We start from the raw sequence: 14,348 nt of genomic DNA on the forward strand, positions 1-14,348 counted from the left end.
AACCACCCTGGCTGTTTTGAGATCATTGGGAAATGTACCACTACTATTAGAAAGGTTTACAATGTGCGTTATCATTTTAGCAGTGACACAAACACTATCCTTTATGAATCTTGCAGGAAGGTTATCCAGCTCAGTTTCTTTGTTTGTGCTTGTTAAGCATAGTAGATTGGAAACTTTGTCCTCTGCTACCATGCACAGCACAAACAAATCCTTTGTGATAACTTTGCTATGGTAAAAGTTGTTAATGAAAGACTGGCTATAGTGTCCAGAGCAGGTCGGTAACTTCTTAACCAGAGATGAGGCTACAGTGGTAAAAAATGTATTAAAATGATTTTCAACCTTTATCTGGTCATAACATAAAACATAATCAATATCCAGGCCAATGTGCAGAATCATCCATGTTTCCCACATTTGTCTGGGAGGAGAATGCATAACCCTGCATTACCTCGAAACCAGGTAAGGAAGGGGAAGGGAGAGGACATGCAATCTCAATTCATCTTTCCTCGATTCCTTACATTATATCCCTTCACCTTCTTTTCAACTGTATCGGAGTATATAAGTTGGGAGCAGTAATTCTGACATGAACATTTTTATATTTGGCTGCCAAACTTGTTCGCACCATTATGAGATGTAAAGTTGTTCATTATTTTTCTTTCCCCATCTTCCCAGAAACAGATCACTTGGGGAAACTGCGCTCTTCTAACATGCTCAGTTTTCCCAACTGTCTATACGTTTCAACACAATATTTAAATAAGATTTCATAATTCTGAAATAATTTCATTCAGTTGATATTAAATGAATCTATTTGGTTCAATGTTATTAAACTAAAGCGGAAAGACTTGACATTAATTCAACTGACATTCATTTAACTGGTGCTTCTTTTGTCACCCGCAGGTTACACAGGGACTGGGAGAAGGGGACACCTAAGGGGATTCTACTCGGACAACCCCCATTCGGAATTCTGCAGCCCATTTTGCATAATTCCAAAGGATACGTAGTGCAGGATGAGGGGGTGTAATGGATGAAAACCAGTGTGGGGATGTGGACTATTTACTACAAGATGAAAATACACTCATAGAAGGGGTCAGCAACCCAGTCCTCATTGTGGTAGTTCTGAGTCAAGTTTTTGATTGGACTTCTAACACTGCTCTGCAGAGACGATCAACAAAACATCCACCCAGAGAACCAGGAGCATGTGCGTGCTGTTTGGTGAACCAGGAGCATGTGCGTGCTGTTTGGTGAACCAGGAGCATGTGCTTGCTGTTTGGTGAACCAGGAGCATGTGCGTGCTGTTTGGTGAACCAGGAGCATGTGCGTGCTGTTTGGTGAACCAGGAGCATGTGCTTGCTGTTTGGTGAACCAGGAGCATGTGCGTGCTGTTTGGTGAACCAGGAGCATGTGCTTGCTGTTTGCTGAACCAGGAGCATGTGCGTGCTGTTTGGTGAACCAGGAGCATGTGCTTGCTGAACCAGGAGCATGTGCTTGCTGTTTCAGTAGCAGCTTCTGCCACCTCTTCTATGGTTCCTGTATAATTGTGTATTGGAGGTGTGGGAATTGGCGTGGTGCTATTAACTGTCCCATCTGTTGACAAATGGTGACATTTTGTCCCCTGCTCTTCCAATAATACGCCTCACTGCAGCAGGTCCAGGATGGGCAGACTGAGCCGATACTCATCTTGCAGGATCTCATTTCTGTTCTTAGAAAACGTCAAATTAGCATTCCTGCAAGATTATTTTGTGGAAATATAATTTGATCTCTGAGCAATCAAGCTAATTGATTTCAACCAGATTGGCTATTTTAATGTATAGGATTCATTTAATAAATATAGTACCTAAAATCCGATTAGGACCAAACTTTTTTTCTAACAATGAGTTGGGTGCAATCAATTAGCTTAATTTCTCAGCGATCACATTATATTTCAACAAAATACTGTTTCCAGAATGCTTATCTTATCTGTTTCTAAATACAGAAACTATTTCAGAACAATCTGAGATGGTGGGTGTCATGGCTTGCTGAAATGACATGGAATGACCCGGAAGCAATATCTAAATGGCATACATCATATCATGTTGATTGACTATCTGTATTGATTATTATTACAGTTATGGTAATTAGATAACACACTGGTAAGATTTGCATTTATTTATTGGGATGATTAGCCAGTAAGCATTTCGTTGGACGATGTACACCATGTGTATCCCGAATATCGATTAATAAAACTGTAATAACAACAACAACAACAACACAGGGATATATTCAATCTCTCTTCCCCCCTTTCAACCAGTACGAGTATGGTTGGAGTAAATATTACAAGACCGAAACCTACTTGAAGGTAACAGCGCTCACTGTTTCCCCTAGTGGCCGGCTTCCATGTCATCTCCCAACGTTCTCTAACATGGATGGACATCAAGTACTGACTTGTATCATGGATGACCCGGCTGAGTGTATATAGTAGGCCTACCATGTGTATCCCATACATATGACTAATACAACTTGATTAAGTATAACACAGGGATATATTCAATCTCTTCCCCCCTTCAACCCGTACTAGTATGGTTGGAGTAAATATTACAGGATGGTAACAAATAATGTAATGTAACATTTGTTCACAGAAAATCAATTACATTTAAAATGCATCCAGTAGCTGGCAGCCATTCTCATACTCCCGTCCGTTTACAAACCCCCAAAATAATAAGGACAACGTCAGTTCCTATTATAATTACTTTTTGTTTTCCCGACAGGAGCAAAGAATGACGGGGTTCGATTAATCTCACCCGGGCGCCCGTATAGGCATGTTTTGAATCGGCTGAAAGTGGATTGCATTCGATTTGGAACCGGGCTGCCTCACCGGGGTGAACCAGGTCCCCGTTCAAAGCCCACGGCGAAGTGGGTAAAAAAAAAAGTGACGTAATCAAGCTAACATTTTTACATTTAGAATGAAAGTGTTTTTAGGTATGATGTACACCGAACAAAAATATAAACACACCATGTAAAGTATCGGTCCCATGTTTCATCAGCTGAAATAAAAGATCCCAGAAATGCTCCATATACACAAAAAGCAAAATCATTGAAATTGTTCCATTTTGCGTTTATTTGTTTATTCAGTATAGTTTGTTGATTAAAACATCAAATTATGTTATAAATGACCAACCAAGCATATCAAAAATGTTTATTGCTAATACATAAAAAAAAAAATCTAGCCGTTGTTGGGATATGAGTAAAGTAGGCAATTTATCATAGGAGTAATGGGGTACCCTACAGCTGTACCCTAATTAGGGGCGTGGTCACGTTAAGCCCTGCCTTGCTGTGTGCATCTTTGTGAACTTGGCATTTGTCTGCTGTAGCGCCAATGAAAATGAGAAGAAAATATGGGCAAAGACACGACAGCGAGGTGCCAATGAGAAGAAAGATGGGGCTTCCTAAAGGAACGCCCCTAGTACCCTGGCCGCATTCAGACCATATTTAAGCAATAAGGTATGGGGGGGGTGGTATATGGCCAATATACCACGACTAAGGGTTGTTCTTATGCACAACGCGGAGTGCATGGCTACAGCCCTTTGCCGTGGTATATTGGCCATATACCACAAACCCTGAGGTGCCTTATTGCTATTATAAACTGTTTACCAAAGTAATTAGAGCAGTGAAAATGCATGTTTTGTAATGCCCGTGATATACCACGGCTTTCAGGCAATCAGCATTCAGGGCTAGAACCACCCAGTTTATAATGGTAATTAGAGCCCTGAATGTGCAATGTAATAAGCAATAATGTAATTCAAAGAACAGCGCGGAACCCTTTTAATTTAAGCAGTACCGTATTCATTTAACCACACCCTTTGAACTATGACGTACACCAATAAGATCCTCTCTCTTCAGTGTAAACGGAAGTGAACATTGACCAATAACCACTTCAGCGTTTTTATTGTTGTTATTTAGACGTGTATTGACATACTGGAACAAAACAATGACGCATAACATCACAGCATCGCATACTTACCCCAGGTAGTGTTTAATTTGCGTTGGAGACAGAACTTTATTAGTCGATGTTATCTAGGTAAAGCAAGCTAGACTAACGTTAGTTAACAATGGCTAACTGTATGGTTTTTCACACTCAAATAGCCTCCATCACGGAGGTGCTAGCAAATGCAGCCGTGGCAGAGATCTGTAAACTCGTAGACGACGACTATGCAGTGATCCGTTTGGAAGTGTCTCAAAGCCAGAAAGAAAACAGGGGAATGCGGAGGAAACTACAGCTACTCGAACTGAAGGTGGTACGGGAGCGCGCAGAGCGCGTCCTCGCCAGTCGTCCCAGTAGTGATCCTTGACCGATACAGAGGAATCGTACGAGGTACATTTTGCAGAAGGCTAGGGTGCGTGACATGTCGCCCTGTTCTCTTCTGCGCGACTTTAGATGCGTTAACCAGAATTGGTTCTAGGTCAGTTTTTGGATACTTGCAAAATTATTTCCCTGATTACTTAGCTTAGACACAATATCATAATAACCAGATTTTTGATTTACTGCATTTCCTATTATTTACTCAATTGAAACAATGTGATGTCTGGAACATAATACACCAATCAATAAATAGTATCTCAAGAAGTTATGCAAAGGGTTAGCTTACATCCTTGCCAATTCTAGACAGTGTCAAAATTGTATTGGTGAACAATGTAGTGTTGAGCATTGACAGTAGGTAATCTAACCACCTCTTTTCCTCCAATAACTCTCTCAGGTGAAGGAAATCTCACTGGAGGCTACAGGAGCTTTGTGAAGCCAGCGGGACACAATACATGGAGAGATGAGCAACCAATAACTATTGATGAGGGGAGTGGAACCTCAACCCCGCGAGTTATCATGATAGAGGTTAGTGTAATAGTGTTGCATAAAAATTAGTTCGTAAATAAAATCTGGCCCGTTTATTTCAGAAAGGCTACCCTCAGATATTCACTTGCTTACATGTAAATCCTAATTTGTTTGCCATATTGGAGCTTGTGCGACTTCCCTACGACATTGTTATCCAATTCTACTCATTTCTATTAATTCTACTCCGGTAATAACCTCCTCTCTTCTTGTGCCAGTCTACAGAGGCTGCAGGTCCTGGAGGATTGTCTCTGGTGAAACAAGAGAGGAATGAAGGAGAGGACCCACGACACAGCAGAAGCATCCCTACTGGTTGCGGAGGACCTATCCACCAACGCTGCGACCCAGACCAGGACCCGATGCAGCATTACGGAGGTCAGTGGAACAATGAACGCCGTACTCAAGTCAGACACAGAGACTTCAACTGTAACACAAAGGCTTTTACACACAGGATCTGACCACAGGTCAGACCTAGAGAGAATGGAGCTGGGGAGATTGGGCTGTTCTCCTGCTACTGGCTCAGAGTATTTACTTTACGGTAACCAAAGCCCGAGGACGGTTCATTCCCATCGGAACTCAGGTGACGCGTTAGAGACTGGCACTGATCCGTCTTGTTCTTACACTACAGAGATGATACCTGGTGACATTCCTGTGGTATTAGATGCACAGACTAATCCAATGAGAGGAGACTGGAACCAGTACAGTAGTAGTGTATACTCTGAAGGGTGCCTAGATAAGAAAGAGGAGGTTATAGTGGTAGATGAAGTGACTGTGAAAGTGGAGGGCGAAGCTCCTCCCACATGGAATGCAGATAGTCACCTAGGAGACGGACACTCACAGGGCAGATATTTTTTAGATTACAGCGAAAGCTTTGAGACAAGTCCAAATGTCGCGACCAATCCTTTACACGTGCTGAGGGATCGCGATCCAGTGTCCATGTCGTTGGGGCCTTCTGATTCACACGGCCGTATCCTTTTCGATCAGGTATTGAACTCAAACGACACGGCTAGAGCCCAGGTTCAGGAAAGGGGAGCAACATCAGGCAATAGTAAAGAGAAACGATTCTTCTGCATGTTCTGTAACAAAGGCTTCAGCTGCTCCCAAAAAGTGGAGATCCACCAGAGGGTCCACACAGGGGAGAAACCCTTCAGCTGTACCCAGTGTCACATGCGCTTCACCCAGGCTGGTGACCTGAAGAGGCACCAGAGGGTCCACACAGGGGAGAAGCATACAGGAGCCCCCAATGTGAGAAGAGGTTCTCCCACCAGCACCAGCTGAAGATGCACCTGAAGGTTCACACGGGAGAGAGGCCATTCACCTGTATGCACTGCAGGAAGAGGTTCTCAGGGAGCCCATTCAATCCGTGGGTGGTTTGAATAAAAGAATATTAAACATTTTTTGGGGGGGGGTGTAGGATGGGAACTGTGTAGGAATGATAACGGAGGTACATTTATGGTCTTCTCACTAATGTCCAGCTTGCTAACAGGCATCGAAACGAAATCTAAACAATTGTGGAGCATTGATTTATTTATTTTTTATGGGGGAATAATGGCAAATTTCAATCATTTCCTGACACATTATTGGACTGTCTGTCAAAGGGAGAGCGAGCTAGAGCCAGAGCTACATCACCATAGCTACTGATGCATGTTATTGAAATGCGATTTATTCTAATACCCTACTCCTTGAAAGTCATGTATTGATTATACACTGATTTTACAAAACATTAGGAACACCTGCTCTTTCCATGACATAGACTGACCAAGTGAATCCAGGTGAAAGCTCTGATCCCTTATTGATGTTACTTGTTAAATACACCTCAATCAGTGTAGATGAAAGGGAGGAGAAGGATTTTTAAGCATTGAGACAATTGAGACATGGATTGCGTATGTGTGCCATTCAGAGGGTGAATGGGCATGACAAACAATTTAGATGCCTTTGAACAGGGTATGGTAGTAGGTGCCAGGAGCACCGGTTTGGGTCAAGAAATGCAACACTGCTGGGATTTTCACACTCAACAGTTTCTCGTGCGCATCAAGAATGGTCCACCACACAACTGTGGGAAGCATTGGAGTCAACATGGGCCAGCATCCCTGTGGAATGCTTTTGACACCTTGTAGAGTCCATGCCCTGACGAATTGAGGCTGTTCTGAGGGCAAAAGGTGGGGGTGCAACTCAATGTTAGGAAGGTGTTCTTAATGTGTTGTACACTCAGTGTACACTATATAGCATACTTGATAAATGATGATCACTGCAATCAACGGCTGCAGTGTTGCTCATTGGATTACCCCATATCATGAAATAGGCTATGTGAAAGTATTTAAAGACAAAAGGCGGACACATGGAATTATTTTATTTGGATGGATGGTTGTCATGACAAAGGTAAGAGGATATTTTCTTATCTAAAATGTGGGTGAAACTTTTCTTCTGTATACATTTGTCGAGCTCGTTATGTGTTGTTTCTTGCACGGGACCCTCGCCTGAATGGACTTGTGCCTGGTAAAAACCTTAGACTATTTAAGCAGTAAGGCCCAAGGTGTGCTATATGGCCAATATACCACAAACCCCCGAGGTGGCTTATTGCTTTTATAAACTGGTTACCAACTTAATTAGAGCAGTAAAAATAAATGTTTTGTCATACCCATGTTAGACGGTCTGATATACCACGGCTGTCAGCCAATCAGCATTCAGGGCTCAAACCACCCAGTTTGTAATGCGCAATATTCCAACAAAATACATCAATGACATCAGTTAGGAGATAAAGGTTGTGAGCACAGTGTTTCTGATCAGATCAATTTTATTCTAATGTACAGTGCCTTCAGAAAGTATTCAGACCCCTTGACTTTTTCCACATTTTGTTACGTTACGGCCTTATTCTAAAATGGATTCAATAAAAAGCAATCTTCAGCAATCTACACACAAAACCCCATAATGACAAAGCGAAAACAATTTACATAAAAAACAGAAATACCTTTATTTGCATAAGTATTCAGACCCTTTGCTATGAGAGTTGAAATTGAGCTCAGGTGCATCCTGTTTCCATTGATCATCCTTGATGTTTCAACAACTGGATTGGAGTCCACCTGTGGTACATTTTATTGATTGGACATGATTAGGAAAGGAACACAACTGTCTATATAAGGTCCCACAGTTGACAGTGCATGTCAGAGCAAAAACCAAGCCATGAGGTTGAAGGAATTGTTCGTAGAGCCAAGAGACAGGATTGTGTCGAGGCACAGGTCTGGAGAAGGTTACCAAAACATTTCTGCAGCATTGAAGGTCCCAAAGAAGTGGCCACAGACGCCTCCATAATTCTTAAATGGAAGAAGTTTGGAACCACCAAGACTTTTCCTAGAGCTGGCTGCCCGGCCAAACTGAGCAATCAGGGGAGAAGGGCCTTGGTCAGGGAGGTGACCAAGTACCCGATGGTCACTCTGACAGAGCTCTAGAGTTCATCTGTGGAGATTGGAGAAACTTCCAGAAGGAAAACCATCTGCAGCACTCCACCAATCAGGCCTTTATGGTAGAGTGGCCAGACGGAAGCCACTCCTCAGTCGCTTTGAGTTTGCCAAAAGGCACATAAAGACTCTCGGACCATGAGAAACAAGATTCTCTGATTTGATGGAACCAAGACTGAACTCTTTGGCCTGAATGCCAAGCGTCACACTTAGAGGAAACCTGGCACCATCCCTATGGTGAAGTACGGTGGTGGCAACATCATGCTGTGGGGATGTTTTTCAGAAGCAGGGACTGGGAGACTAGTCAGTATTGAGGCAAAGATGAACGGAGCAAAGTACAGAGAGATCCTTGATGAAAACTTGCTCCAGAGTGGTCAGGACCTCAGACTGGGGCGAAGGTTCACCTTCCAACAGGACAACAACCCTAAGCACACAACCAAGATAACACAAGAGTGGCTTCGGGACAAGTCTCTGAATGTCCTTGAGTGGCATTTCAGGAGAGACATCTCTGGAGAGACCTGGAAATAGCTGTGCAGCAAAGCTCCCCATCCAACCTGACAGTGATTGAGAGGATCTGCAGAGAAGAATGGGAGAAACTCCCAAAATACAGGTGTGCCATGCTTGTAGCGTCATACCCAAGAAGACTCAAGGCTGTACTCGCTGCCAAAGGTGCTTCAACAAAGTACTGAATAAAGGGTCTGAATATTTATGTAAAAACCTGTTTTTGTTTAGTCATTATGGTGTATTGTGTGAAGATTGATGAGGGGGAAAAAAACTATTTATTCCATTTTAGAATAAGGCTGTAACAATAAAATGTGGAAAAAGTCAAGGGGTCTGAATAATTTCCGAATGCACTGTATTTTCTGCTTGGTTTCCAAAAAAATGTATTGAAAGAAATTAAATAGGCTACTACCGAGGTCTGATGATGCTTCTAATATAGTAAAAGGCGTGTTGTGTTGGGTGATTTGCTAAAGTCTGATGTTGGCTACTTTGAACACTGCCGGTGTGTGTTTATGAGTAGTCCCCTCTCAGAAAAGGTAAAATTGCAACCCACAAACCAAATTTATCACATAAAAGGTATATGACATTTATCAATCGTTTGGGCTTCCTGAATTTTGTTTGTTTGCTGATAACCTTTATTACTATCATAGATTTGCGTTATTCTACAAAGTTCTATTTTATGTTACGTTAATCTGGTTACATAACTCTTGCTCTACCTCTGCCTCTCTCTCCCTGAATGAGAAAGATGTACAGTCGTGGCCAAAAGTTTTGAGAATGACACAAATATTAATTTTCACAAAGTCTGCTGCCTCAGTTTGTATGATGGCAATTTGCATATACTCCAGAATGTTATGAAGAGTGATCAGATGAACTGCAATGAATTGCAAAGTCCCTCTTTACCATGCAAATGAACTGAATCCCAAACAAACATTTCCACTGCATTTCAGCCCTGCCACAAAAGGACCAGCTGACATCATGTCAGTGATTCTCTCGTTAACACAGGTGTGAGTGTTGACGAGGACAAGGCTGGAGATCACTCTGTCATGCTGATCGAATTCGAATAACAGACTGGAAGCTTCAAAAGGAGGGTGGGGCTTGGAATCGCTGTTCTTCCTCTGTCAACCATGGTTACCTGCAAGGAAACAAATTCCGTCATCATTGCTTTGCACAAAGAGGGCTTCACAGGCAAGGATATTGCTGCCATTAAGATTGCACCTAAATCAACCATTTTATCGGATTATCAAGAACTTCAAGGAGAGCGGTTCAATTGTTGTGAAGAAGGCTTCAGGGCACCCAAGAAAGTCCAGCAAGTGCCAGGACCGTCTCCTAAAGTTGATTCAGCTGCGGGATCGGGGCACCACCAGTACAGAACTTGCTCAGGAATGGCAGCAGGTAGGTGTGAGTGCATCTGCACGCACAGTGAGGTGAAGACCTTTGAAGGATGGCCTGGTGTCAAGAAGGGCAGCAAAGAAGCCACTTCTCTCCAGGAAAAACATCAGAGACGGACTGATATTCTGCAAAAGGTACAGAGATTGGACTGCTGAGGACTGGGGTAAAGTCATTTTCTCTGATGAATCCCCTTTCCGATTGTTTGGGACATCTGGAAAAAAGCTTGTCCGGAGAAGACAAGGTGAGCGCTACCATCAGTCTTGTGTCATGCCAACAGTAAAGCATCATGAGACAATTCATGTGTGGGGTTGCTTCTCAGGCAAGGGAGTGGGCTCACTCACAATTTTGCCTAAGAACACAGCCATGAATAAAGAATGGTACCAACACATCCTCCGAGAGCAACTTCTCCCAACCATCCAGGAACAGTTTGGTGACAAACAATGCCTTTTCCAGCATGATGGAGCACCTTGCCATAAGGCAAAAGTGATAACTAAGTGGCTCGGGGAACAAAACATCGATATTTTGGGTCCATGGCCAGGAAACTCCCCAGACCTTAATCCCATTGATAATTTGTGGCCAATCCTCAAGAGGCGGGTGGACAAACAAAAACCCACAAATTCTGACAAACTCCAAGCATTGATTATGCAAGAATGGGCTGCCATCAGTCAGGATGTGGCCCAGAAGTTAATTGACAGCATGCCAGGGCGGATTGCAGAGGTCTTGAAAAAGAAGGGTCAACACTGCAAATACTGACTCTTTGCATCAACTTCAAGTAATTGTCAATAAAAGCCTTTGACACTGATGAAATGCTTGTAATTATACTTCAGTATTCCATAGTAACATCTGACAAAAATATCTAAAGACACTGAGGCAGCAGACTTTGTGAAAATTAATATTTGTGTCATTCTCAAAACCTTTGGCCATGTCTGTACACTTTGGCAGACAGTCCAACGATAAGTCCGAAAGGTTTAGGAACTTAAGACACATTTTCTAAATGTGCTGTTATTCCCCTTTAAGAGTGGCCCCCCGACCTCTGCGAAGACTGAATGCGGCCTGTGGGGCAACATTGGTTTGGCTACATGATGTTCACAAATGCCTATTTCCATTCAACTACTTCATTTTCCCCCCAAGACACTTTAAATGAGAATTTATGCAGTTTATCAAGTTGATGATTTTTTGTTGAGTGTGTATGTGTGGTTTTCATATGGTGTATTTAACATTTGTTTATGTTTAATAAACACAAAATGGGACTCTTCATTCTAAGACTTTGATTGAGACTCTTTAGTATACATCACATCAACGCTCGTGTCCACAAAGCATACCAGAAAAGGTCCTACCCTAGGAATCCTGTAAAAAATAAACTCCCAGCTCAGAGTAGGTTTTAGGAGGACGTTAAGACACTGCCCAGACAAACTCTGAGCCAGGAGTAAAATCAACTCTTAAAAGTTTATATCGGCTGGTAATCACGACAGCAGTTTGAGGTACCGCAAAGGAAAGACGGTGACGACGAGGCTCATTGAAATTGTCGAAAATAAAGGGGAATAATTTAGATGAGGTATCGCCCGCGGTGAACTCTATAGCATGCTTCAGACAACCAATTGAATGTGACTACATCAAATGTTGCAATGGTAAAACGTTTGATATAATTTTCACCTGACACGATCACTTTGCCTTCTCTTAATTATCTCCTAATATGTTGGCATGCATAACCTTTTTATTTATTTTTTACTATATTTTTGTTGTTGTTGACAATATTACTGTTAGATCAAACACACTCGTCACTCCCGTTTAACAACTCTAAATTGCTTTTGCACAGTAGGACTCAAGTCACTTGCCGATAATGTTGCATACAATGTTGCCTACAACATTTTAAAGGTCTTATTTTAATTAAACACAATCAGTTAACATAAGCCCAAGATGCCTTCAATTGCCCAATTTATGGGCATGCCAAATTTTAAATACTTTTTTAACAATGTGTTAGTGCGCTCCAAAGGGATAAGTTGAAATAACTTAATGTAGGTAATCAAAAGAAAAACAGGTTTATTTATTATGTGAAATAGGCCTAATTTGAATTAATTTTCAAAGGTGCAAGAGATACTGTTGCATGTAGGTCTAGATTATTTATGGTTTGATCACATGGCAGTTTCAAAACATTCTTTCAGCAACTCCAAAGTAATTGCATGTGGTGCAGGAACTACTGACTCACTGCCTTTTTCTATAATCAAAACACTTGCTGGTAACTTAACTGGTTAGGACAGCTCAAGAGGTCTCTTAAATATTTGTTGACTAGGTGGGACTCTTATGACTAAAGAGGCTTCATGCATAGCTTTTATTTTTACCCATAAGAGTAGGAGTAAACTCCCATTGTGCACAGACCTCTATTCTATTTCGGTTCAAATGTGGAAAAACCATTGATTCAACCAGTGTGTCCCCAGTGGGATGTCTCTACTCTCAACCTATTCTGCATACACCTAACAGCACTTTATTACCAATCACTTAATTATAAATATACCTAGTGTCAAGTAATTAAATCAACTAACATGTTTGCAATCTCTCATTGCCCAATCAGAAAATGCTCCATAGCAGGGTGCTCCTATCAGATTTCTTTATCCAACATCTTCTCACTCTGTATCTCTTACAGTCAGTAGACATGGAGGATGGGAAACCTGATCTGCTGCTAGTCAAAGAGGTGACAATAGAAGATGGACCAGAGAGCATTGATCTGCTGAGTGGACTAAAGATGGGGGAGCAAGGTAAGGGAGAAATACATATAACCTACATACAGTAATAGATCTTCAATGGGAATAGTGATGCACCTGGCTCTTATTTTTTTTCTTATTCATAAAATTAAATCAATACAACCTATGTTTACATACAAAAATACGCAATGTATGAACTTGACCAGGTAATTGACAATTAAAAACTGTAGAGCGTAGAGTTCTCTGCCATGTTTGTAATGTCTATTTTGTAACCTCTTCATGCAGGTGGTTGGCTGGAGGCAAACAGAAGAGACTGGGCAGCCATCTTTGATTCTTAGACCCAGACCAATGCAGCCAAGTGCCCAGGGGACAACATCACAGAGCAGGCCAGGATCAGAGGCGACACAGTGGAGGTCAGTGGATGGGACAGAGTCCTGGGGAATGACACTTAACCACAACCAGAAACAGACAGTCGAACACAAAACAACATCCAAACTTAGTCTCCATGATAACAGACTGGCTGTGACCAGGACGAGGAGTAGATTTGATCTTTGGGGACAGGGAGGTGTCCGTATGCAGGGGGAGAGAACAGACACAGACTCGGCTAGCGATGCTCCGTCCTGCTCCTATAGTTGTGATTCAGAGAGACTGATGGCGCCTCAGGTTAACCCCCTAACAGGTGCTGCCTTCAGCCTGCCTTCTATAGGATCTATCAACTGGAACATGGACCCTGTGACACCACACACACTCCCTGGCCTTCATCCTCCTCACACTCTCACACACCAACAGAAAATGCACACTGCCCATGTATAATGACATGTAATATAATACCAGTTAGTTTGTAGTTAATTCTGTTGGTTTGGATGTAGTAGGAAACTGGATGAGGTGAACTGAGGAAATAATTAGTATGAGGCAGAGTAGATATGGTGATGGTTGGTTCGATGGTGCCTGTAAAAATGCTGATATGTTGATACTGGTGTCAGTGGTGGAAAAAATACCCAAAGGTCATACTTGAGTAAAAGTAAAGATACCTTAATAGAAAATGACTCAAGTGAAAGTCACCTAGTAAAATACTACTTGAGTAAAAGTATAAAAGTATTTGGTTTTAAATGCACTTAAGTATCAAAAGTAAATGTACAAGGCCTCCAGAGTGCTGCAGTGGTCTAAGGCACTGCATCGCAGTGTTAGAGGCGTCACTACAAACCCGGATTCGAACCCAGGCTGTATCACAACCGGCCGTGATCGGGAGTCCCATAGGGCGGCGCACAATTGGCCCAGCGTTGTCCGGGTTTGGGGAGGGTTTGGCCTGGGGGGTGTTTACTTGGCTCATCATGCTCTAGCGAGTCCTTGTGGTGGGCCGGACACCTGCAGGCTGACTTCGGTCGCCTCCGACACATTGGTGCGGCTGGCTTCCGGGTTAAGCGGGCAGGTGTCAGTGTCAAGAAGCAC

General features: G+C 42.4%; 1 long non-coding RNA gene across 1 annotated transcript; it reads left to right on the plus strand.

The window, feature by feature from the left end:
• The first annotated feature begins 5,074 nt into the window (after window positions 1–5,074).
• LOC123742540 (uncharacterized) lies at window positions 5,075–13,297 on the plus strand. The gene is made up of 3 exons (XR_006769718.1): window positions 5,075–5,230; window positions 12,842–12,953; window positions 13,185–13,297. It is a non-coding gene; the product is annotated as an uncharacterized lncRNA (long non-coding RNA).
• The last annotated feature ends 1,051 nt before the right edge of the window (window positions 13,298–14,348 follow it).

Source organism: Salmo salar, chromosome ssa04 (assembly GCF_905237065.1).
Source record: "Salmo salar chromosome ssa04, Ssal_v3.1, whole genome shotgun sequence".
Taxonomy (NCBI): Eukaryota; Metazoa; Chordata; class Actinopteri; order Salmoniformes; family Salmonidae; genus Salmo; species Salmo salar.